General features: G+C 43.6%; 2 long non-coding RNA genes across 2 annotated transcripts in view; one reads left to right on the forward strand and one right to left on the reverse strand.

Moving 5' to 3' along the window:
- LOC133210837 (uncharacterized) overlaps positions 1 to 19,420 on the forward strand; it is a 59,101-nt gene extending 39,681 nt beyond the window's left edge. Inside the window, exons 2-3 of the long non-coding RNA XR_009725044.1 lie at positions 18,010 to 18,121; positions 19,149 to 19,420. This is a non-coding gene — a long non-coding RNA (uncharacterized LOC133210837). The remainder of the gene's footprint in view (positions 1 to 18,009; positions 18,122 to 19,148) is intronic.
- Positions 16,762 to 24,326, reverse strand: LOC133210836 (uncharacterized). Its single transcript, XR_009725043.1, has 2 exons — positions 22,926 to 24,326; positions 16,762 to 17,124 (listed from the first exon to the last, which is right to left on the reverse strand). It is a non-coding gene; the product is annotated as an uncharacterized LOC133210836 (long non-coding RNA).
- Between the last annotated feature and the right edge of the window lie 325 nt (positions 24,327 to 24,651).

Consider the following 24,651-nt stretch of genomic DNA (forward strand, 5'->3'; position numbering starts at 1 on the left):
TTTAGATTCAGGGAAATTATGCTAAAATGATTGATGAATTGTATGGATCAAAGGTGAAAGACTGAGTTGTTCAGCTCTGGGCACTCAACAGAAGAAGGACATGGATCTGTAGGGGCAAGTCCAGGGTAGGGCTACAGGGGTGATCTGGAGCACCTCTCCTATGAATACAGGCTGAAGTTGGGGTTGTTCATCATGGAGAAGAGAAGGCTCCAGGGGGACCTTATTGCAGCCTTTCAATACCTAGAGAGGGCCTATAAGAAAACTGGAGATGGACTTTTTACAAGGGCATGTTGTGAGAGGACAAGGGGGAATGGCTTTCAGCTGAAAGAGGGGACATTTAGATGAGGTATTAGGAAGAAATTACTTACTGTGAGAGTGGCGAGGTGCTGGCACAGGGTGCCCAGAGAAGCTGTGGGTGCTCCATCCCTGAGAGTGTTCAAGGCTTGGAGTAACCTGGTCTAGTGGAAGGTGTCCCTGCCTGTGGCAGGGGAGTTAGAACTAGATGATTGTTCAGGTCCCTTGATCCCTTACAATCCAAACCATTCTATGATTCTATGACTTGCAACAGTAGCTGTCAGTATAGCTGGGCTGCCATGTAACAGCAGACATTAAGCATTAATGAAGCTTATAAAATAAAAATTTGAGGTGCCAAGATGTTACAAATATGAATTAAGATGTTATTTTAAGATACTTTCTGCATTCTGTTAATGTCCAGAGTAATGAATTAGCAGCATGCTTAATGACAAGGACATATAGTGGCTTGTAATAAAAACTCAGAACGTGTTCAGCTGGGCCGCAGACTCCTGGTGCACAAGTGTTATTGCACCATTTGTGCACATACTCAGGACAGAACTGGCAGGGGCAGGGGCATTAGCACACCTAAATGATATTCTTATCTTGGCTGCTCCCTGTGTCCCCTCTGAGGGACTCTTTCCCTGGGGATAGTCGGGCTGATACAGACTCCCTTCATAGCAGCTTCATCCCCAGGGCAGCATCCTGCCACCCGGATGAAGGGTGCCTGACCAGCACACATCCCAGCTGCAGCAGCAGAGTGGCAGCACGGGTTCCAGCATTAAGCAGCTGGCTGATCACACAAGATCCCAGCGGGAGAGGTTGGCAGAGCCTCCCTTGACACCCCAGCCCCTGATCCTGGGTGCAGCACTAGCCACAGAGCAGTACAGGACTGCAGTAGTAACAGCTCACAGTTGAAAAAGGAGTCTAGAAATTGCCTTTCTTACTTCTACAGCAGCCTTTGGTTAGGGCCTACAACCTAGGCTGTTGGTTTTGTTTGAGTTGGGAAAGATTGTGCTGCTTTAATTCCCTTCAATGAGTTTCACCCATGGCACAAAGATGCATTACAGAGCTGCTCCAGTAGGCAATTATACTAACTCCTAACCTGCAGTTCTGTCCTTTGTATAGTAGGGTAAATCAGGAAATCCAGCAACATCTTTTCATTCCTTGAACACCTAGGATTCTTCCCTCACATGAAGTTAGAGAGCTTTACTGACACCAGTGAGAATGCAGCAGTGTAAACTACATGAGAAGAAGGCATATATGAGCATGTGGTCATATCTAGGGCATATGAACAATGTGTTAGTATGCAAAGCTAGCCAAACATCATCCTGATGCCAGTACAGCCGTGAAAACATGGGTGAAGACCTCCTCTCCATCCAATGTGCATGTGCCATGATGCATTACCTGTCATTATATGTTTCCAAGGAGGGGGCATTTTCTCTCTGATTGTGACCCCTGGTAGGGACCTGCTTCTCCCACGTAGATCCAACCTAGCATGCGGTGGGTGAGGTGCCCTGCTTAGGGGCGCCCTGTGCTCCCCTCCTTGCACTGCTTCTCTACTGCAAGTGCAACACCTCTCCTCGCGCTGGGGTCGTGGCTGTCAGAAGGCTGGTGCAGCCAAGCGGAGAGGCCTGATTGCAGGTTTTAAGTTCACTTCTGAGAAGCCTCTGCAAGAGTGAGCACCGAGATAGGCAAGCTGGTGAGCTCACAATGAAACAGCAGACAGGGAGACTCCCCTGCCAGATTTCTAAGGTGTCACAGAGAAAACTGGTATTAAAAGACTACCCTGGCACTCCCTGTGTCCTGACACATTCCGTACGCCACGGGTTTGTATCATCCTTTAAAATGTTATCGTTTAAACCAATCTCCCCCAAAGTTGCCTGCTGAGTTTCTCTTCCTAAGGTGTTTGAGAAACGTTCTTGAAGTCTTGAGCCTTTCTTTAGCCAGCTACGACACATAAACTGGAAGAAGTACAAATCCATCAATAAAAAGAGATAATTAAGGATTCAGTGAAAGCCAGATCATCTTTCCACATCTGCTAGTTCTGCAGTAGCCTTGAAACCGAAACGCTCAAAAAGATCTGTTTTCCACAAAGCACATTGTGAAATGGGTGAAAAGCAGGGGAGAGGGAAAACCCGAGTGCGAGTGTGCCTGCCCGCATGCAGCTGAGGGTTGTGGAAACCTGTCAGGTGGCTGACAGGCAGGCATTTGCAGTTTTATAACCTCAGTATTTGCAATATTTAAGGCATTTCCTGTCTTATGTATTGGGAAGTACAAGTAAATATTGCTTGTTCTGAGGTTAACTCTACGTAGTTCTGAGGTAAAACTAGCAGGCTTTTCATGGTCAGAAGCGATTCACAGCAAAACCACACAAATCCCAAAGCTGCTGTCACATTTTTAATTCATTAGGAGCAACTCATACCTATTCCCAGAGCTACCTTTAATAGTGGGCCTTTTCTGGACCACAGGGGCTTTTGCTTGGAAGTAGAATATCTGAGCCTGGTAAGGTGGTTCTGGCTGAATGCTGGAGCTGTCAGAACACAACTTCTTCAGCCACATCCTCACTTTATCAGGAGTGAGGAGCTCAGTTTTTTCTGTCTCTGTTTTACTTTTTAGGTATCAAAACCCATACAGAATTTCCCTACTTTACCTCATATGCAGATTTCATAGATATCTGTGAACCTTTGCATTTTCCAGCTCCGGATGGCAGCCTAGACAGCCTGCTGGAAAGCAGAGAGGGTGTGAAAATGGGTGGGCTTGGAGCAGCAGCTGGAGTATATCTCTGCAGTTGCTCCATTGAAGCCGGCAGAACTTTATTGATTTGAGGCTGGATTTGGCTCATAATTGAATTTTGTATGTCTTTAGAGCCAGCACTGTGCATGGCATATGAAGCAAACCAGAGTACAGTCCCTGCTTTTGCTCTCCATCTCTTTCCTGATCTTTCACCATTTACAGGTGGTAAAAGAAAACTAAATAATTAAGAAAAGCATCTATACATGTGCCTGCACACACATACATGCTTGCACATACATAGTTGCCTGCACACACATCCCTGCCTGCATGTGCATCCCTGCCTTGTCTTACAAAGTTTTCATTGCAATTTTGCAGACTCAGGAGCTCTGGATAGTTCAGAGAAAGCTTCAGAGAAGTACCTTGAGGTTTAGATGCGTAGCTTAACCAGCACTCAGCTTTCCCCCATGGCTTAGGGGAGGTTCTCCCCCCAGGAACTCTGTTTAGAGGGCAGCATCCGTGCATGGAGCTAACTCCCAGTTTAGAGCTGTGGCTGTGCAGCATCCTTTACTTTGGGATCAAAAGCTCGGCATATGGCTGTTTTGTTTCCAGTAGCGCTAATGTAATTGAATCAATTGCCCTCACATGATATGGGTGTACTAAATGAACATACATCATTTATTTCTGGGTCTTGAGGCTTATAAGGAGTGGAGGGCAAGGCCCCTGAGGATAAATCAGCCTAGTTTGTCTTCGAGAAAAATGGGTTGAAATCTGACCTGTGGTGCAGGCACAAATCAATTCAGTGCTTCTGACAGTCCCACGTGGATACTTTCCTCATTTGGAAATTATCCTCTGATGAAGGATGCTGTCAGTCTTTACACAGCTAGGCTACAGAATGGAGGCATCTTCTGAAGTGAAGGTCATTGGTAAATAACACACAAAATTAAAATACAGCTAACCCAAGACAGGCAAGGGGATAGCAGTAATTCTCATGTTACTGCCAGAAAGTAAATCATGAGGTGGGAGAAGGGTGAAGGGGAGAGGGGGCTGCTAAAGGCTGGCTTTGCAAGATGCTGAGACCTCCAGCAACTGAGAGCTGCCATAAGGCAGTGGGTTTGCCTGTCTCACACTTTCCCCCTTGCAGCAGAGGCCAGGTAAGGACAGTGCCTAAACCTATCATGCCCTAGTTTTCCCAGTCCTCTGCTGCTTCGTTGCTGCACCTCTGCTAGATAATTAAAGTTTGGTTGGGTTTTTTTTGTTTTGCTTTGTGTTTTAACCTGCTCCACAGCAGCTCTGTGCCAAGAACAGGGGCTAAAATCACTGCTCTGATATCTCCAGCCAGGCATCCATAATGCTAGCTGCTTTGTGTCTGCCTCAAGCAATACAAACCTTTCCCAGCAAAACCAAAGTGGACTTAGCTTCACTGATTTTCTTTCATTATAAAGCCAAAATTTAGACCTACAGAAAGAACAAGGCTGAATCCCAAGAAGAGATGGTACAGCTTTTGGAGGGTGAAGAAATGAACTGTCTAAAAGTTTCTCATCTAAATTAACCACCTGGGCCTCCAGTATTAGGCTGCGTGGGAAGAGTTTATTGCTGCAGGTGTGTTTTTGTTGGAGGGGGACAATGTGTCTTCTGGCAGTGACCATCTCTTTCTATTTACACAATCAGTCCTGGATAACTGGCCTTACAGAGTGCCAACTCACCTGTTGGGTTAGTTGCATGTATCTTGTGGTTGCTGATAAGGCAGTTATTCTTTGAAGTCAAAACCTGGTGTCATGGGATTGTTTTTCTAAATGTGAAGAAAGAAATCTGAGCTTAGTCTCTGATATTCCCTTTCCCCTTCTTCAGTGTTTGGGGACTCCAAATTTGGAGTGCAGCGTTTTAGAGCTGGAGACTATCTATCAGCAATTCATCACCTTGTCAGAGAGCTTGGAAGGTGTTCTTCAGACCTTTCAGCTACTTTTGTGCCTGTGCAAGATTGTTTTCTGCAGTCTATCTCCCAAAGCAGAAATTGAAAACCTGGCCTTTCAGATCTATTACTGAGTCTTTCCTTCCTTTTAAGTTATTGACATGCTTACTTTCTCGGATGATAGCTTGTAAAAACCCATCTTATTTTTCTCAATTCTTTTATGCACCTCTGTGTTTAACTACGCTTCTTTCATTCCTTGCTTCCTTCTTGCCCTGGTTAATTCCTTTCAGACCTTTTGGCTTTATAGCTCTACAGAAGAGTGGGCAAATACCAGTGCAGCACAGAAGTCCTTGTAGGGAGAAAGTTGAAGGTGATTGTGGGGAAAAGGCAACACTTCTGGAAAGTTGGGATTGAAATACAAGCCTTTGACTTCCTCTGGCTTTGAACATGGGTGATACTATAAAGCTCCAAAGTATGAGGAAACAGAAGTGAGTGAAAGTAGAGCCAACCCCTCTGCAAACTGGGGAGAGGCTAAACCGAGAGACCATTCAGCCCTCCAGGCCAAGCTAATACTGATAGACCAGTCTCTTTGCTGTGCCTTCTTGGTAAATCTGTGCCTTCATAACTACTGCTTACTTTTACTTCTCTATTGCAGTTTCCACTAAATTGATTTTTTTCTGTTTCTGCACCTTGGAAAGTTAATTCTCTGACAGGCAGCACCCTCCGAGTGCAATCCCTGTACAGACACATCAGGTCACAGTGGAATTGCACAGATGCAAGGCATAAAACCTGGATTGAAAATTTTCCATCCTAGCTAGTTTTGGAGAGAAAATGTGGATTTAATGAAATAGACAAGAAGTCCAGCACCAGCTGGCAGTAAATGCATTATTATTACTAAAAATTGTACCCCACAAAATTTTCTGATTTTTTTTTTTTGTTGTTGTTTTTTTTAAACAAAAGGCAACATTTTCCATTGAAACACCTTCTTCTTTCCTTCATCTCTGCTGCCCTGGTTTTAGACCAGAGTAGTTTGGGCTGTAACAGGCAGCAAACCCATCCCTATTCTCACTTCAAGTGTCATTGCTCAGAGTCATTACTTGAAGCCGTACTCAAATTCATCTTCTCTCATTTGTTCCCTACTTATTGATAAGGAGTGGAACAAGAGATGGCTTCTTTCCCATGAGCAGGCAAATGATATGTCTTCAAAATCAGGATTACATATTTTCAAACGCTTTTTCTGGCTCGGGATCTATGGCATGGAACAAGGGTTTCATTGTGTACTCACAATGTGGAGATTGCTTAGGGGGGTGAAAGAAAAAGATGGATTAGTTGACTTTTTGGGGATCTGAGTGTTAATTGGCTCCCTAATAAAATCATCTAGTTAAACTCTCTGCTCAGTGGTATAGCACGGCAGTGAGGGAATTTTTGAAGGCACCCTGCTAAGTTGATTGTGCTTCTAGATAATTAATTGAAATGAGGAAAAATAGCACATGCAGAAAAAAAGGGAAAAAAAGGAATTAACAGATTTTCAGGTGTTCTTCCTACATAAAGTTGCAGAGATTAACTCACCTGATAGGAAAGTAAGTATCCTACTGAACAAAGTGTTTCTTCTTCCCTAGCAACAGGTTTGGAGAGCCTCGTATTTCTGAAGGTGCAAGGAGGAATTACAAAACCATTAAAATGCTTTGAGCAAATACGTAAAAATTTTATGTACATTTTAGTGGGTTTATAATATTTTAAAATTTTGGGAAGGTAGTATAAAAACTAAATGAAAAAGTTCCTGTTCCCTCCAGTTCGTTTCTTGTTGCTCATATTTGGTTTTGCCTCCCTGTACAGTAGTCCCCTTGACATATGTTATCCAAGGATGATTTATCTTTCTTTCTAATTGTTTTCTAAGTGTTTGTATTTATCCCATTGGTCATCCTGCATTAGATTACCCATACTTGTCTATATTCTAGTATTGATTTTGTTTCCTTTTATTCTGGTATTAGTTACAAACTATACCTTTATTTTTGCTTGGAATGTTTTCAGGTGATAGATTACTGAATGAATTGAGTGCACCCACAAGCTGCAGCTTGATTTAATCCACTTAGTGCCAAAGATTTTGGAGCATGCAAACTGAAGTTACGGCACCCTCTGCAAATAAAGGCAGTGGGTGTTTTTCCTGGATGTCAGAGAGCTGTGCCTCTGGGTCCACCTCTTGGGCTTGAGTATCCGTTCTCGCCAAAGTAATAAATTAAGCCCCAGTTTCTGTTGTGTCAGTGGATTTCTGTGGCTGTCAGAGAAGAGTGAGCTGTTTGCAAACCCTTGAAGACAGGAGATGTATAAATTGCAGGCTCTTTAGGGAAAACGATTCTCTATGTGTAGGGGACTTTGTTCTCTTTATAAAGAAGAAGAAGGGAGGAAGGTTTGGTAAGAGGCACTCACATGTACGTAAAACAGTGACTTGGGGTCAGTAGGAAAAATGGTGTATCCTATTATAGCTGAACAGTCCTCTCAAGTCCCTTCCCCAAAGATAAAACAGCTTGCTTTTATGCAAACGAACTTGCTGTGAGTTTGACATTGCAGACAGTGAACTTGGAATTATTTTGACTGCTTGCAACCTTTGCTATGAGGTGGGTAACAAATAGATGAAGCATGTGCTGCAGCAAACTTGATCAGAGACGATGGCGACAAGCAAAGGTCTCTGAACCTGGGCTTACGGGTAGGCTCAGCTTCAATGGCAGGAATTATCCGGGGTGTCCATTACCCTGGCTTCTACACTGTCAGGTGTGGTGTGGAAATGAGAAGACCATTGCAAGCACAGCTTGCAAGGACTTGTTGCTGATAACCCTTTCATTCCTGAGGTTTGACAAACCCTTCAAATTGTCATGTCGTACGCATTCCTCCTCCTAGCATTTTGGTTGTTGTAACACACAGTACAGAACCTTCAGTTACAAGAGCTATAATTACCTCCATCTCCTCCTGCTGCTGCAAATGAGCAGAAAGGAGAGTTTAGTAATCAATTATCTGAATTTTGGAGAGAACCAGAGCAACGATAGTCTCCTGTTTCCTAGAGATTTCAAATATGACTCCTTCCTTTATGGGCAGATGCAGCCCAGCTGAAACAGGGAACATGGAGAAAAAGGGGGGAACATGGAGGGGGTGCACACTTGACCTGGCAGCCTGCAAAATGCTGGCACAGAGAAAGTCCTGAAACTAACCCTACCTGAAATTATACCTATCTCACAAAAAGTCTGGTGTGTGCATGTATGGGCGAGAGAAAGCTTAGGAAATAAAACACCTCTGAGGAGCCTTCTTCTTGTTACACATGAGGACTCACTTTATGCATTTTACCTGTCACAACCTCTTGAAGTTTGTGACTCAGGAAGTTAAACTTGTATTACTGGTTCTGTTAGTACTTTACACGACTGGTTCCCAGACTGTTTCCCTCCTCTTACCGACTCTCTCCATCATTTGGCCTCATTGTCATGTTCCTGCCTTTCCCTTGGTGGCCACCGTTGTCTTCCACCCCTGCAAATACAACCACTGCCTTCTTGTAGCATCCTAGCCTCTCTCGGGACCCCCATAGCATCCCAAAGATGCATTTGCTCTAGAGGACTGTGGGAAGAAGGTGTGGGAAGAAGCTGGCAAAATTTTGCAGCTAAAAATACAAATGACCGATGTCACTGAATTAGCTGCTGAGAGCTAGGATATTTATTTAGCTCCATTTAGGAAGCACATACTAATGCACTTCAGTGAGATGTCTGCTTGTGGAGCAATTTTTAAGGCCGCAGTGCAATGCACGGTCTTACTAGAAGCAGTGACAAGTACATTTATCAGTGATAGCAGCAACAAACCAAAGTAAAACACAGTCATTATCACTTAGTCCAAATTTTAATTCAGCAAAATGTTAAACATGAATTTAAGCCCCACAGGGCTTCACCCAGTGCTAAGATAGGCACAATTAAGTGATTTATTGAATTGATGGCTGTAACAGGTAGCTGCAGATACACAACTCTGGTACTTCATCTCTTACTGCATTTCTGTACAGTCCATGTCTCTGTTGCATTACATACGAGATGAGGCTACAAGGAAATTTAGAAAGAAACTGCAGAAAAAGTCTCTGTTTTCATCAAATCTCTTTTTTATTGTTATTAAAGTAAGGAGAAATACAGTGCAGTATAACCTGACAAAATATTGTATACCTTAGCTCTTTATATGGACTAGGGAAGAAGCTTCCACTCTAAGTCTTATTTTCATAATTTGGAATCCCCCTTCTCTCATAGGTTTCTCATATTCCATAGAACAATATGAGAGAAGGAAAGTTAACTAATTTAAATGATATAAATATGCATAGCCATTATCTGTAAGATTTTATAGGAATAAGAATAAAATATCAGCCTTAAATTTCAAAGAGTACAGTAGTCAGTTCAGATAGGGCTTGGGTTATATTTTTTATTTAAAATTCTTCAAATCTTTTATTCTCTCTGTATTAAATCTCTGTATCAAATAGATCACTACATCTTCAATACTTAATTATCTGCACTATAAAAAGAAATCCCCTTTAACAGTTAAGAAAATATTTAAACAGCTCTTTTTTTTTTCTGAAACATGATGTACAATGTGTGAGCTAATCTTCTACTGATGTATACATGGAGGTCCAAATAAGAATAAGAGACTTGCTTTCTCTGATCTTGGCAACTATTGCATTCAGTTTTTAGGCCATCATTTTATGGATGGTTTCGTACTCCAGACAGATTTAGCTGCATGAATTTACTTGCAGAGTCACAGCCTTACCAAGTGGTAGCCACATTTCTTTACGATCACAGAAAAATATAGGTTTGTTAGACCTAAACATGAACACCATCTTCTTTCTCATGCTTGAAGTCGTGAGCAGAAGCTTTTGAACTTGATGAGGGTGGGATCCTTACCTAAAGGACCCTTACCTAAAGCCTGTGGAGAAACAAGAGAGCTCTTTGAGTTCAGATATTCCTGGAGGAAGAATTGTTGTTTGCATCCCCTGGGAAGCAGAGGAGTCTCAACTGGACAGGAGTGGGACAGAAAAATGGAACTTAAATTTTCCATGCGAAAACACTAATGTCAGTAATGTCTTGCCTTAAGGAGATGTGGCAGAAATGTATTTTTGGAGGTTAGTCCTATTTTCTAAGGTATTCAGCATCTCTATCTTAGACCTGCTAAGGGTCTGAGATGAATGGAGCATGGAACTTCTAGAAGTTTCCCAAGATATACTCTGATTGTTCAGCCAGCTTTACTTGTCTCCTTCAGAAGGGAATGACCTCTCCATCTTGTATGCTCATCAGAGTGTTTTCCTGTTTTACCTGCTATGTAACCATTTCTAGGTTCTCTGACATCCCCTCTCCTTGGCATATACCCTTTCTACATAAAATGGTGTCACCCTGGAGTGGGTTGGAGGGTACCACACACAGTAAGGTTGGCTCTTTACAGATTTCCAGTACATTGATTTGATAGACGATCCCACATCAGCTTGGAAGGACCATGATCAGGAATTTAAAAGAAATGCTTGCTGTGCAAGTCACAGGACCTCAGCAAGGCAGGCTTCCAGGGAAAAAAATGAGTTTGGAAATAAATAGAAACATTATATATGAAGATAGGCTGAGAAAGTTCAGGCTGTTCAGCCTGGAGAAGAGAAGGCTGCATGGAGACCTCATAGCAGCTTCCAGTATCTGAAGGGGACCTATAGGGATGCTGGGGAGGGACTCTTCATTAGGGACTGTAGTGGTAGGACAAGGGATAATGGGTTAAAACTTAAACAGGGGAAGTTTAGATTGGATATAAGGAGGAAATTATTTCCTGTTAGGGTGGTGAGGCACTGGAATGGGTTGCCCAGGGAGGTTGTGAATGCTCCATCCCTGGCAGTGTTCAAGGCCAGGTGGGATGAAGCCTTGGGTGAGATGGTTTAGTGCGAGGTGTCCCTGCCCATGGAAGGGGGTTGGAACTTGATGATCTTAAGGTCCTTTCCAACCCTAACTATTCTATGATTCTGTGATTATAGAATTTAATCTAGGAAGGTGGACAGTGAGAGGGAGTGGGAGTTTTGACATAAACTAGAGGTTTCTAAGGAATCAAGAGCATTTTTAGAGTAAAACCTGACTATGCTTTTGCATTTTGATTTCTTTCATAGTTCTGAATAAATCAGCTGTAGGCTTACCTTGAGGAGAGAAGAAAGGAAAGTGATATAAAGGGGTGAATTATGAGAGCTTCAGTCACCTAATTTGCCCACCATCTCCTGCAACATCACCTGTACACATGCAGGGAGAGGCTTCTCACTGCTGCTTGATCCTAGGTACAGGCAGCCATAGGCAGCTGGACAGCAGCCGAGCCAGGGGTCATTCTCCCTCTACACAGCCCTGCATTCCAGTCTGAGGTCTGCGACATGACCCAGCAGAGCAGAGGCTGGTGGAGGAAAGGGATTTCCACATTCTCATTGAAGTTGCACCCGCTCCTGAAAACAAATACAATCCAGATAGAATTAAAGTTCTATACTGTATTATGGAGCCATACGAGAGCATCTGCTGAAACATCCTCCTCTGAAGCACTGCAGTGACTATTGGTGTTCTTGAAGACCTGGTACTTGACAAGCTTTGCTCTGATACCTGATGGCTCCCTGGTGTGGAATGCATGGGCAGTCTTGCCCATGTATGGTAACCCAGTCCCCTTCTTTTGCCCTGTAGATTAATTCCCGGGACCAGGGATTTATTAACAGCTTTATTAACAGTGGCAGTCCTTGCCCTGGGCTGTCATTGTGGGTATTGAAGTGCTCTATGTAGATTGAAGGCACAAGAAGCCTGACACATCTTTTGCTACCCAGAGGGTGAGGTACATCCTGATGAGCCCTCTGGGATGATGTGCTTCCCCTCCCTGCCTCCACCAGCATGTGCTGAGTGGTGTGACCCCCTCCCAGTGCCCTTCTGCAGGAGGCAGGGTGATACTGGACAAAGCTGGTGCAGGGGGAAGCTACACCTGGAGAAGTGCTTTGGCAGGGCACCGGCAGTGATTGACTTGCTGGCCTGGAAAGACGGGAGAATGGAATATGCAGGGCATTGGTGGGGAGGGAACAGAGAGCTAGGTGTCATGCAGCAAGGAAGAGTCTTGACAGATCCGTGCTGGCATTTTGTATTTACAAGCCATATTGTGACTGATGAGCTCCACAATAAAATCCCAACTGACTGCAGAGGCTGCAGAAATGACCCTTTTTTTGTTAGGGGGAGAAAGTACAAACAAGAGAGGGAAGAGGAGAAATCATATTTCTCAACTCTTCATCTAAGCAGTGTCTTCATTGAAAGAAAAATATCTCCATCGTTCAGCGCTGTGCTAGCTCTTCCTGTGATGCAAAATGAAGGGGACCAGCGTGGGAAGAGCCACTCAGCACTTCAGAGGCTGGGGAGTATCTCTGTGTGGCAGGTATAGCTGGTGAGGAGTGGGGAGGTGGGGGTAGAGGTGAGCTTGCTTGTATTTCCAGCAAGCTACAAGGACCTCAGCTGGCCTCTGCCACTTTTATCATGATGGGCTTTAAATTAGGAAGTAGCTTTGGGATCCCACTTGTCGTGCTCAGCAGTCACAGTTCCTTGCTCACAGGAGTGGTCGGGGGAGAAATTACATTTATGTGTGTGCAAGCAAGTATCAGAGGGGGAGGTGTTACTGCCATACTGGAGAAGTCATTCTAACCTGTCATCCTGCAGTGCCATCCTAACCAGCTGTGATGGACACACAGACATGAGGGTGGGTTTTAGGATGAGGTAGCTGGGATCTGGGGAGGCATCCTGAAGCGCTGGTGCAAGAACAGCAGTCCCAGTTCCTCAGAGCAGTTTATCTGTTTCCAAGTCACTACCCTGGAGGCGACAACCCCCTTCCCCTGACTCCAGGGCAGAGCTGTTATGCTAATGCCTTTGGTCTGCCATCAGAAGGGAAAGAGCTGTGCCAACACAGAAAATGCTATCTGCTGACAGGTTGTTAGAGACAAAGGAGACACAGGCAGAAGCAAGAATAAAAATAGAAATTCTTAAGTAAAACATGGGCAAAAAAAAAATAAAAGATTGATTGTCTTAAGTCACAAAAGATAGAAAAATGAAGGGAAAAGTAAAAAGACTATTACATCGAATATGCTTGCCCTTTAGAGTAGCATTGATAAAGGCTGGGGATGTGCAGTGTAAAGGTTGAGACATATCTAACCGAGGGTCACATCTGATGAAACGATAATTTATGGTTAGAGAATAAAATAGACGCTTTGGATGATGTGGGTATCGTTTCTAGACTACCAGGTATTAGGAGGCTGGAGGGAACACACATCAGTAGGTACATGAAGCAGGTGTCTGAAGACCATCCAACTATGAAAGGAAAAAAATAAATAAACTCCTGCTTATTGCTTTGCTTGCTTCCCTATCCAGTCCTGCTTGCTGTAGGGAAACCAAATGGAAAACTGAGTAATGCAATATACAGTCTGTGTTCCCCATTACCACTGACGATATGAGAAACAATACCTTACTGATGTCTTAGGTTTTTAATGAAGATGCTTGTTAGGCTTCACAGTCTAAATGCAAAAGAGGTGTTTGTTCTTCAAACATAGCCAGGTCAGGATGGGGCAGGGAAGGGTGAGCACAATTAAAAGAAACAAAAATGGTGAGAAAAACCTGGATAGTGGCTGAACTAATCAAGACAAGGATGATTATGCTGAATGAGCAGACTTCTCCATATAGATATATTAATACTGCAAATCATGTCAGCTGGTGTGGTGGCCCAGCCTCTTGGTGGTTACATCTGTTTCTTTTCTATTAGCTGCAGAATCAAATACAGTCATTAGGGAACAGACACATGCACTCTCATCTCCGAAGTGCATCGTACTGTACTAACTGGAGGCCACAAAACATAGCTAGATTATTCCCTCATTCTCCCCCACTTTTTGCTTGTCATGTCACTGTTCAACTCTGCACATACCTGCTCTCTGAATCATATGGAACTTTTTCTTGAATCATATTTTTTTTTACTGGAATGTTTCCTTCAAGTCTCATTCAGTGCAATTGCCTCTTACCTCTCACCCCATCAAACCGAGAGTAAATGCAAACCCCAGAGTATAATTTACAAAGGCATACTGTTGAATCCTGCATCAGACTCTTTTGCTTGAAGCCTATAATTGTATCCTGTAGAAAGCCAGACCTAATTTGCTCATTCTGGAGAGCATTGTGTTGTAAAAAATCGAACCAAACTGCTGCACTTAATAACAGGAATAGCTTTCTGTACCTGACGGAGAAGTGATTTGTGTTACGTAATATATGTAATTACTATGAAATTATGTTTTCGTATTATAGGATATCATAGCCTTCAGTGAGGCAATTTCATTGCAGTTTTCCCAGGGTCTCTCAAGTGTTTGGTTTGGAGAAGGTGGCCAGCACAACAGTCTTTTGCCAGAGTCCCAGCATCACTGAAGAAAACAGACCGTAATTAAGTGCGAATGTATACCCCCGTCTTGCAATCACTGAGAACGTTGGGGGGGTGTTGCGTAGGTCTGCAGCTTGGTTTTACAGACTCACAAGGGAAAGCCTGATGTATACAAAAACACATGACCTAGTGAATTAGACTTGCCTCTTGTGCCCAGATATATCAGTGATTGCCTACGTGGCAACATTTGTGAGGATGTCTATCTCTGTAAAATGGTACTGATGGTTGCTCACCTTCATACATCTCTGAGAAGGTCAGAGAAACAATGTTCTCTCTGATCTGTATTGCTGAGAAAAGCAGTGGCTCTGCACTGCTGTGTGATGGGCTGCTCCCTAAGGTTCTCTGCTGTAGATGTTATTCGTAAAGTCTCACTGTCTGACTAGTACTTCACTGAAGGGTGCAGTAGCTCAGGATTACACATGGACATCTTTCTGCGCTGAGGAATTAAGGGTTTGCTACCATTCCGTACCTGTTCTGATCCTAGGAATCAGAAGTGTTTATGTATACAAACCTGTATTAGTGTGCATGTGTGTGTGTGAGACAAAGAGGTGGTGATGATGAGCATACCCTTCTTCCTTGGATTCCTCTAGGGATTTTCTGCATGATGTTCTGAAGTGACGGTGAAGTTTCACACTTCAGAGTCAGGGTTAACGTGGTTACTGGTGGGCTTTACTTATAGTCATCTGGGCTTTCTTTTCTCTTTTCATCAGATGGTAGGCTCTTTGGATTTTTTCTTCCTGCAGACTTCCAAATAACAGGGTTTATAGCCAGAAATTACTGAAAGCTCAGAATGCTGTTGTATTGGCTGAGTTCAGCACCGTTATACTTTCTTTTTTGCGGTCCTTTGGGGACTAGAAGTGAGTTGGCTGCCCAACAAGGGAGGTTTCTCCTAGCATTCTAACTTTTTACTTGGTCTTAGGTCTGACTGATTTGGTGTGACGGAGATTTGTTGCAAGAAAAACCATAGCTTCCTGGGTTTTATGAAGTTGGGCCAATTTCACTGAAATACCTCCCAAAGGAAATTATTCTCTTCTTCCTGAATTCTTTCTGTCTGCTATGAATCGTTCACCTCCAGGAACCCATTGTTCCCAATTTTGGAAGTTTCTGCATCTGTCAAGTGTCTTCACACTATTGGAAGCAGCAACTTCTCTTACCTCATTGTGCTTCTAGGACTTAACCTGTGAAGTTCCTGCCAGTGTCCTGCCCTTGTGTCATCACTATCCTGTCACAGGGGAGTTTTCAGCCACTGCCTCATCCTGCTTTGCTTTTGTATGTGCTTCCCAGTGTGAAGTGGTTTGGTGTCTTAGGGAAATAGCGCAAGACCTTCAAGAACCCACTCAAGTCATGCCACCCAAGTCAGCAGACTTTTCTTCCAAATAAAGAAAAAAAGGGGAAAAAAAAACCAAAACCAAAATGACACTGAAGAAACCACAAACCAGTCAAAAGAGAATTATAATTTTAGAGGAAAATGGAGTAACACCCTTAGTACTGTTTGTAGCTTCTTTCAGCATGGGAGGGAAGTGTTGCTTGTAGCTCAATCATAAGTGATAATTGGAAAATAGATGTTACAGTTTCAGCCCTTTTGTGACAGAAAGAGTGTGACTGAATTACGTCTCCTGATGACACAAGCCAGGCACAAAACACTTCATGCAAACGTGCTCTGAAGACAGCCTCTTAGGTTATTTCATCCTTGAACTTCTTTATCACTCTCAATACCGGCAGGTACTTTTTTCCTTCTCAAATCTTTTCCTTCAGCCTTTTCCCACCATATGCCTACCCTCTTTTCCACTCCTCTTCTCCTGTGGCAGTCCTTACCTCTTGCTTTCCACTGGTATCGCAACAGCTCTTCTCTCACATCCACTTCGTGTTATCCCTGCATCAGTGCATCTCAGATCTCTATGGCAATGCATTTCAAATTACTTTCTCACCTCTGCCTGCCTCCCTAGTGTCTGCCTTTCCAGATGCCATTGCCAGTCACTTAAAATCATTGTGGCAAAAAACATGTTCCTTATTCGTATTCCTCGTTCCATGTTCCCCAGATGCATTACCTTGATTTTCCCCTCTCTTTAACTCTGCACCTTCAGGCCACTGCTAAATCCTAATCCTCATACCTTTAAAACTAAAATTTGCCTTTCTACTCCCCAGTTCCCAAACCTTCTCCATCAGTCTGGTGTTGCTTAGGGGGAAGGTTTTGTAGAAGCAACATTTCTTGCTAGAAATGTAGAACACAAGTGTTTGGGTTTGACTTTTGGGGACCCAAGAATGAATCTTCAGACTACCAGTTAGGGGGAAATATTAATAAAACCGCCTCTTTTTCACTTGAACACAAAGTAAATTTAATCCATCATTAGGTAGAGAGCCCTACAATGTAATTTTAGAGTTATTTTCTGTAAGATGTTATAATAGGTATGGCCCCATTCCTAATGTGCTGCAATCAGCTGTGCTGCACATAGATGCACTGTAAGAAAGAACGGGGAAGTTGCTTTTTCTCATTCAGCCTAGCTTGGTTTCAACTGTGCCCTAAGGCCTTGGTTCTTACTCCAGCAGATGTGTAGGTCACTGCCAAATAGCTCTGGGTTTGGTTGCTTGTTGCATTGTGCCATATGTCAGCTGCTGTGCCCGTGCGAAAGCTGATGCAAGCTTTTGCTCTCTCTTAATGCCTCTGAGGTAATTCTCCCCTTACGTGAACTATGTTTGGTTGCAATTTCACTGCTGAGCTTTGCAAAACTGAGCTGTAATAAAATAAAAAAGAAAAAAGAGAAAAGAGAAAAAGAGGGAAGCAGTGAACAGCAAGCAAAACGGCACTGTCTTGTCTTCTGTCCTGATGCCGATGGGCATCTTTGAGACGACTGTAGAAACAGGAGTGAAATGAAAGTCTAGGGGCTGTGTTAAGGGCCAGCAGTGCAGCATACCTGTGGCTGCTGCACTGAGCTCCCCAGGGGAACAGGTCTCTGAGCAAACGCCACAGCTCTGTACTTTTTAGGCCTGTTGTCTGATTTGGGGATGGAGTTTGAGGCAGAATCCGAGGCAGAGTTTGCTGGCGAACAAGTGAAGAGTGGGAACTGCGATGTACTTGGCTCTGAAAGGGATTTGGCCATTCCTGGAGCTGGGAGATGTGAGGAAGAGGAAAAAGCAGCAGTGCTCTGAGTAGTTGTTGGGAACTTGTTGGGAAACAGGCTTACTTAGGAGGAGGCAAGCCTCACTCTGCTTGCTAATGCACTGGCTGTGTATTGTTGCAGGCTTTGGGAAACTCAAAAAGGAAAACTGTTCTAAAGCTGAGCCTTTGCTTTCCACACACAATCTGCATTTCCTTTCAGAGGACCTTTTGGGCCTGTTTTCCTACACTGCCAAAAGAGGGTTTTGTTTCCCTCATGATGTTTTTTGAATTCCTCAGATCCTGACAAGAAACCCAGCAGCAGCCAGGGTTCACACTGGTCCTGCAACCCACTGATGCGAAAGCAGTGAGCTGCATGGCTGTGTGCCCCACAACACCCACAACCCAAAGGAGTCACCTCCTGTTCCCACTTATGCGGCTCTGGCTGGATGTCCCACCTTCATAAACCACGCCAGCTCTCTCTCACAACCAAAATCATTAAGCTTTTTTTCTTTTCTTGAAGCCCGAAATATCCTCTGCCTCCTGCAGATGTCCTCTTGGGGGGGACTACAAGTCCTCATCCATTAATGCAGATTCCTTATCTACATTCATCTACAGGTTTCAAAAGCCTGAGGGTAAACTCACTTTTCCTCCCTCCTGCCCACACAGCTAGGTGCTCCTAGAGAGGGAAGAATTCAGATTGGCAACTGCTGACTGAGATGCTTCCTACTATTTTGCTTATCTTCCTGTAAGCGTGTTCAGAGCGAATGTTTAGTACGCTGCAGATGATGTAGTTACCGATAATGGATCCCTGGTGCTAGGGGACGTGCAGTGATTTACCTTCATCAAATTAAATCAGAACAGGTGTTGCCAGCTCACTTCGGAATCAGAAGGTGAGCAGGTGCCACTAAGTTCATCTGGCAGTGGGAGCAAACAAACCTAGGCCAGAGAACTGTGGAGTCAGATGATTTTTAATTTGGTGCACAACCTGAGCAATCGGAAGCAGCTTTCCAAGGGTTCTTCTGCACATCGCTCTCATACTTACTTAAGAAACAGTGACGGTCAGAAACCAGAACTTGCATTAAAGAGCATTGTGACTATTGCCTTTGACACCTAAGGCTCTTTCTTTGCTTTTTTAACAAGGAGCTGTTCATGTGGAGACGCTCCAAAGTGAGATTGCTCCTTTTGTAAAGGCTGAGGATGGGAGACCACAGGGGCAGAGAAGGGGGAAGTTTATGATCCGCTGTCGGTCTGCTTCTGCGCCACAAGCTGCCTCCTGTACATGTGAAACTTCACTGCAGAAGGGGAGGTTTTTTCCTTAGGAATGCCCTGACTCTTCATCACCACTTACAGGTGGAGGGGTCAGGGCTAGACGTGCAATGAGACCTGTGCTTCTTCCTTAGAAGAAGACATCAGGCCCCTACACCGGTAATGATCAGAGTGTGTGTATCTGACCCTCCATATTTGGCTAAAATCAGTGTCTTTGAAAGCACGGATTAATTCCTCTCCCTGCTGTATGTAAAAGCATTTTTGACTAAGTCATTTTCAACCAAACAGTGCTCAGCCAGGGCAGTAAATCACACAAACAACGTTAATCACTTTTTGGTCATGTTTAATGGCCTTAAATTGCCTTAGAAATTGCTTCACCTAATTTTATTTCAGTGGGGCTCTACAAGGGGTCCAGCTGCAAATAACCTCTCAGAATCAAGGCTGAATTACTGCAGATACCTCTGTAAAGGTAAGAAGACAGATCCTCAGATCATATAAATTGGTGCAGCCCTGCTGATGACTGTGATGTTATGGTGATTGATACCAGCAGGGCCATAATACAGCTAAAGTAAATGGTCTGCAGATTTAAATGCCTGCTGCTAACGGGTCCCATGGTAAATCAATGGCTGACTTGTTAGTTTCTCTTTAAAATGGACTCAGAAGGTATATTAATAGAAAAAAAAACAGAACGATACCAGCTTAGCCAGTGGCCACCACAGGTAGCACTATAGCCAGTATATGTCCCGTTTGCATTTAGACAGATGGCCTGATTTATTACCATAGCAGATGCTTGTGCCAGTACACAATAGGTCTAAGATGAAGTCTGAGACCTAGAACAGCCCAGCTGCTGTTCTGGTTGACCCAAGCTGAGGATATGACTTTCTGTGGTTGGGATCTTACCTGTGTGTCTCTGGGCTCTTGAGAATTAAAGCCTGCAAGTAACTTCATGTCACATCTTAAAGTGAGTCAAGGAACAGTGAGTGCCCTTCCAGTGGAACTGAAGCGAGAGAAAGCGCTACTGGACCTGGATGGGAATGAACCTCCTCACCCTATCAGGGTATTCAAGAATTCCAGTATTTTTCCTATGTCCCACCAGGGATAAAAGGTCCTTTTAAAACTTGGATGAAAATCTCCAAAATAAAATCAAGATGGGGCCAAACTAAATATTTGACTTTAATAATGTTCAAAGAGCTTATTTTGCTTGTGACCTCTCTAAGCAGTTGCCTCTTTTTAGTACGAAAGGAGCATGGGGTTTGTGCTTGTTTCCTTCAATTAGAAAACAAAACTTTTCACTTTAAAAAATGTCAAAACAGCAATTCTTGATCATTCAGAGGTTCTTCTGATTTGTTTTTTAAGCTGGGAGACTTGTTGAAAACAAACCTTTGCCATCAATCAGTTTCGGCTTTGACAGATGACTGCTTTCTTTCTGTTGTGGGGGAGGGAGAAGGAGAGTTTAGTCCTGATATTCCTGACCACTTCTAGTAATTTTTACTTCTGTTTTGAAAGCCTGCAGCCTTACATAGGCTTTAGCCCAGTTAAATGAAGCTGCGCTGGGCAATGGGGATGCAGTTTTTTAGATGCCTTTTTAAGCTCATTTTCAAATGCGTACTTTAATCTTCCTTTTTTTTTTCTTTTTTTTTTTTTTTAATGAGTGACCAACATGATTTATAAAGCCTGGAAGTGATTTATATTCTGTTTGCATGATTTAGTGTCCTTAGTGAATGCAGTTTGGTTGAAAATGGCTTAATGAAAAATGGTTTCTTTACGGCATAGATGGAACTTAATCCATGTTTTCAAAAATCATTCTGATTAAAGCCTTATAAGGATGAGATGAAGGCACTGTCTGTTGCCAAGGTATCTGCTAGAAATGTGGTTCTCAGGGAAAAGCCTGAAGGCTTTACATCACAAAAGAGTTACTTTCCAAAAGACTGTGGTGATGAGACAGCTTTATGGATTCCCAGCTCAGAGAGCAAAGCAGCAAGGCTTTAAGGGGAAAGCAAGGAAATAAAAACAACCTGATTAAAAAATTAAGCCCCAGAGAAGACCAGCTCACCTGGTATCTCATACCAAGTAAGGTCACTGCCTTTTGCCTGGTTGTTCAAAGTCCATGCATTTGGCCCTTAGGAGAGGATGTGGAGGTCCTGCCCAAGGATGGGTTTCCTGTCCACAGCTTCTGAGCAGCTGTCCTTGAATGGGTGCTACAGATCTGCAAGTATTTTTTGGTGAGGTTTTAAAGAAATGAGCTGCACTTAGGCTGATGCTGTCAGTGGGTGGTGATTAGTGATGTGTTTTGTTTAAAAGTCCTCATCTTCATTTTAGTGGTTGGTTACAACACATTGAACGGCTCCTGGAAGGCATTTGGGCTCCATGAAGTGGAATGGAGTCAGAGGATTTATAGGTTTCCTTCTTTTGGAGGCTGTTCTAGAAGGCAGGCTTTTCAGGCCCACAATATACCCTGCAGTCAACAAAAGCCTTACGCTTTTTCGGTGGTACAGGCCAGAGTCTAAGGAAAACTGAGCCATTTCTTCAGCTGTATCCAATGACATCATGTTTGTTACAGGCGCTTCAGCACAACAGAGTTGGCACGTTTCTCTGGTCATCCCCCAAGAGCGGTTTTCCCTACCTGATGGTTTTGGTTTAGCACACAAGCTTGATGATGCAGGCAGGTTTCTGGGTTTCCCCATTGTTTTCAGGTCAGGCACTCACACGTGGATGTCATAAGCTTGCGCCTGATTTTGACACAGCCAATATAAACTCAGCTGATCTTATCTAAACCATAGATTTGCATACAGCATGATGTGAAAGTAGAAGAAATTGGCCCTTCTAACACCACAATCCAAACTATTCGTTTTTTTTCTGGACTTCCATGGAGAGAAATACAAGACCCTTTTCTCTTCCTACAGTGGTGGTGAACCTCTGGGTTCACTGGCTGATCACTCTACAGGTGATCTGACCTGCACACATGCATAAGCCAAGAGAGCCCTGTGTCTTAAGATGCTTAGCAAGCATTGCCCGCTGTCCAGAAACCACAGAAAAAATGGCCTAAGAACCTCAGCTGCTTTAGCTCAGAATTTCCAGCTGGAAAAAGAAGATGTAGCTGGGGAAACGTGGGGGAATGGCACCTTGACCTACCTCACCCTTAGGCCATCCATGCCACACAAAGGCAACCCCATCGGACTCGCCAGGGTTACATCACTTGTAACGAGGGTGTGAACATGTGCCCAAAGACACCAAAATATAAAAAACCACAGGTGAAGCTGCCCAGACCCTATTCATCCCTCTGCAAACAACGTGCAATGCTTTTGAGGCATGTGTTGGGCGTCAGCTGCACACTGACCCACTTACCTCACATTTGTACCTAAGCTCCAGGGAATGAAGGGCATTGTCCCCTTCTCTGTGCACAGGTTTCTGCTTCTGCAGCAGAAAAGGGGCTGCACCACCAGCTGCAGAGGGGTAACTCTCTGCCAGTCATACCTGCTGCTCTTCTAGCCAGTGTCTTGCTCACGCAGCTGTAAATCAGTGTGGTTCTGCTGAAGAAGACTAATGTGCAGCAGGTAACAGGAATAGACCAAGGCTTCATGATTATTATTTTTTTCACAGCCTTATGCCTTACTTTGCCACCTGCATCTCTGCAAAGTGACTGAGAGCTGATCTCGCAGAAATAGTTAGGTGTGTGCATTTAATGTGGTGGTGGTGCAGCAAATGGTGGCACAGGGTGAAAGTGGTAAAGAGATGCTCGAGCTTGTATTTACATTTAGTTTACACCATTTTCTATTGTTTTTACGCTGCCTTTCCCTTTAGCAACTGCACATGGGTGACTCTTGGTGCACAGGAAGGGAAACTCAGAACCAGACAATAGAACTGCATTGGCACGTTAGACATCAGAGGTGTGTTTGTGTGGTCAGCAAGGAGGAGGGCAGTCACGCATGCAGATAAATTTTCCATAGGTAACCGGAATAAGGAACAAATAGGAGGGATGAATGTGGAAGAGGGCATTGTCTACTGAGATGGGTAATGAAAAAAATGACTGATCAGTAAAACAAATGTAAACAAGTTTTGTCTTAGCACACACTGTGTAGGCCCAATTTAAAGAAATGCCTTTAGTGAGTTGCATGTTTGCTCACTTCTAAGCATATGCTTAAGTGCTCCCGTCAGTAAGGATGAACTTACCTGCCTCAGTGCTGTCCTGAGGAGAAGCTTAGATGATGAAACAAATGGTGAGGTTATTTTCCCTGAGGCAGCAGAACTTTGATTCACTTTTCACCTTCTTTTCTAGCAGCATGTTTGTTTTCATTGAGCTCTGGCTTGAAGTCTTGTGTTTTGGCAATAACAGGCTTGACCGCTCTCCCCCACCACTGCCACCTCTGAAGCAAAGTCTGTTATTTGTACTTTCTGTGTTTGGAGATGGGGGAGTGGAGGAGTTGCTGACAGAGGTAGCCAGTGATGGTCACTAAATGTGTCTGCTTGGTTGAAAGTAAGGCAGCATACAACAAATGTTAAAGGGAACAAAATGGATTATTTGTTATTCCTGGGGGAATTCTACACTTAAAGCCATGTCCCAGAAACCCAGATGGAATGTTAAATTAAAGCCAAAGGCCCCCCACAAGTGTGTTAGCAGAGAAAAAGCTCCTTATAGCGAAGGCCTTTGAAAATCAGAGCTGAAAAATAATATTCTAGAAAAATAAAAGTTCTCCTAAGAAAACAGAAAGCAAGGAAATGAAAAGCACAATAGGGACTGGCCACAGTACTTAGTATGTGAAGGCTCTGTCAAGCAAAATGCTGTTAACAGAACCCCCTGACTTTTTCCACTGTACATATACACATGCACACACTTTATTTGAAGTGGCCTGAAGTTTGCCTTGGGATCACCAACTGAGTTTTAAATTAACACAGGGGTGTCACACTGTCATGTACCATCCTAATGGCCTTCCAGAAGAAGAGTTCTCTGCATACAGGAAAGGAAGGGCGAGTGCTTTCTATCTCCTTTTCTTTCTCCCTGAAAAGTGTAAAGAAACCCAAGAAAACATTAGGGAGAGGCACAGGTATCAGTCAAGATTCTGCAAAATGATTTATTTTTTTTCCTCTGCTTTTGGGGTTACCCTGTCTGTCTCCTCCCTCCTCCCAACTGATCCACATTGCCCTACATGGCACAGCACTGTGTTTAGTAAAGAGTCTTCTTGCTGTGTTGATTTAAACACCAGCAAGGTTCTGCCCCATTAAATTCAGCGAGGATTCATTAGTAAGGTAAAAGGACATGGCTCTTTCCTTTACAGGCCAGAGGATCAGCATGACCTAAACACAAAGCTGTGGAATGATAGACCTGAAAAGTTATTATAAAAGCAGACATAGCATTAAGGAGAGTTGTGCTGACTTACTACCTTGCTGATATGCCCCAAACTCCATGTGTGTGAAAATGAACTATCTTTATATTTGCTCAGCCATAAGCCTCCTTGCTGATAAGTTTACCAGATGTTGCCAAGTCAGGTGTTGCATCAGTGACATCTGGATTGGCTGTGGCAGTCTCCAAGTAATGCAGCTTGTCCCAGTGTCCTGAAGAAAGTCTCTGAACGCAGCCTTTACCAGTTTTTTCTGCTGGGCACAGGCCTTTTCTTATTTTTTCTCTCAAGCTGCCATGAAAACCATGTGTGCATTTTCAGAGGGTTCCACAGAAGGCACATAAAACCCCGGTCCCCGTGTCAGTGTCAGATCCCACAACTGGGTGGTAAAGGGAAGAAGGGCATTCTTCCCATTATAGAGTTGCTTACCATCCATCCTTTACTAAAGGAAAAAATGAATTAGAAATCTTGTTAGACTGTTAGGTTCTGATTCATTAACAGTGTCTATACTATATGTTTGACTGTTAACTGAGAGAAAATGAAGGCCCATGAGAGAACTG

The sequence above is a fragment of the Neopsephotus bourkii genome, unplaced genomic scaffold, assembly GCF_033783945.1.
Source record: "Neopsephotus bourkii isolate Nb327-2 ecotype Australia unplaced genomic scaffold, CSIRO-AGI_Nbou_v1 NB_532, whole genome shotgun sequence".
Lineage (NCBI taxonomy): Eukaryota > Metazoa > Chordata > Aves > Psittaciformes > Psittacidae > Neopsephotus > Neopsephotus bourkii.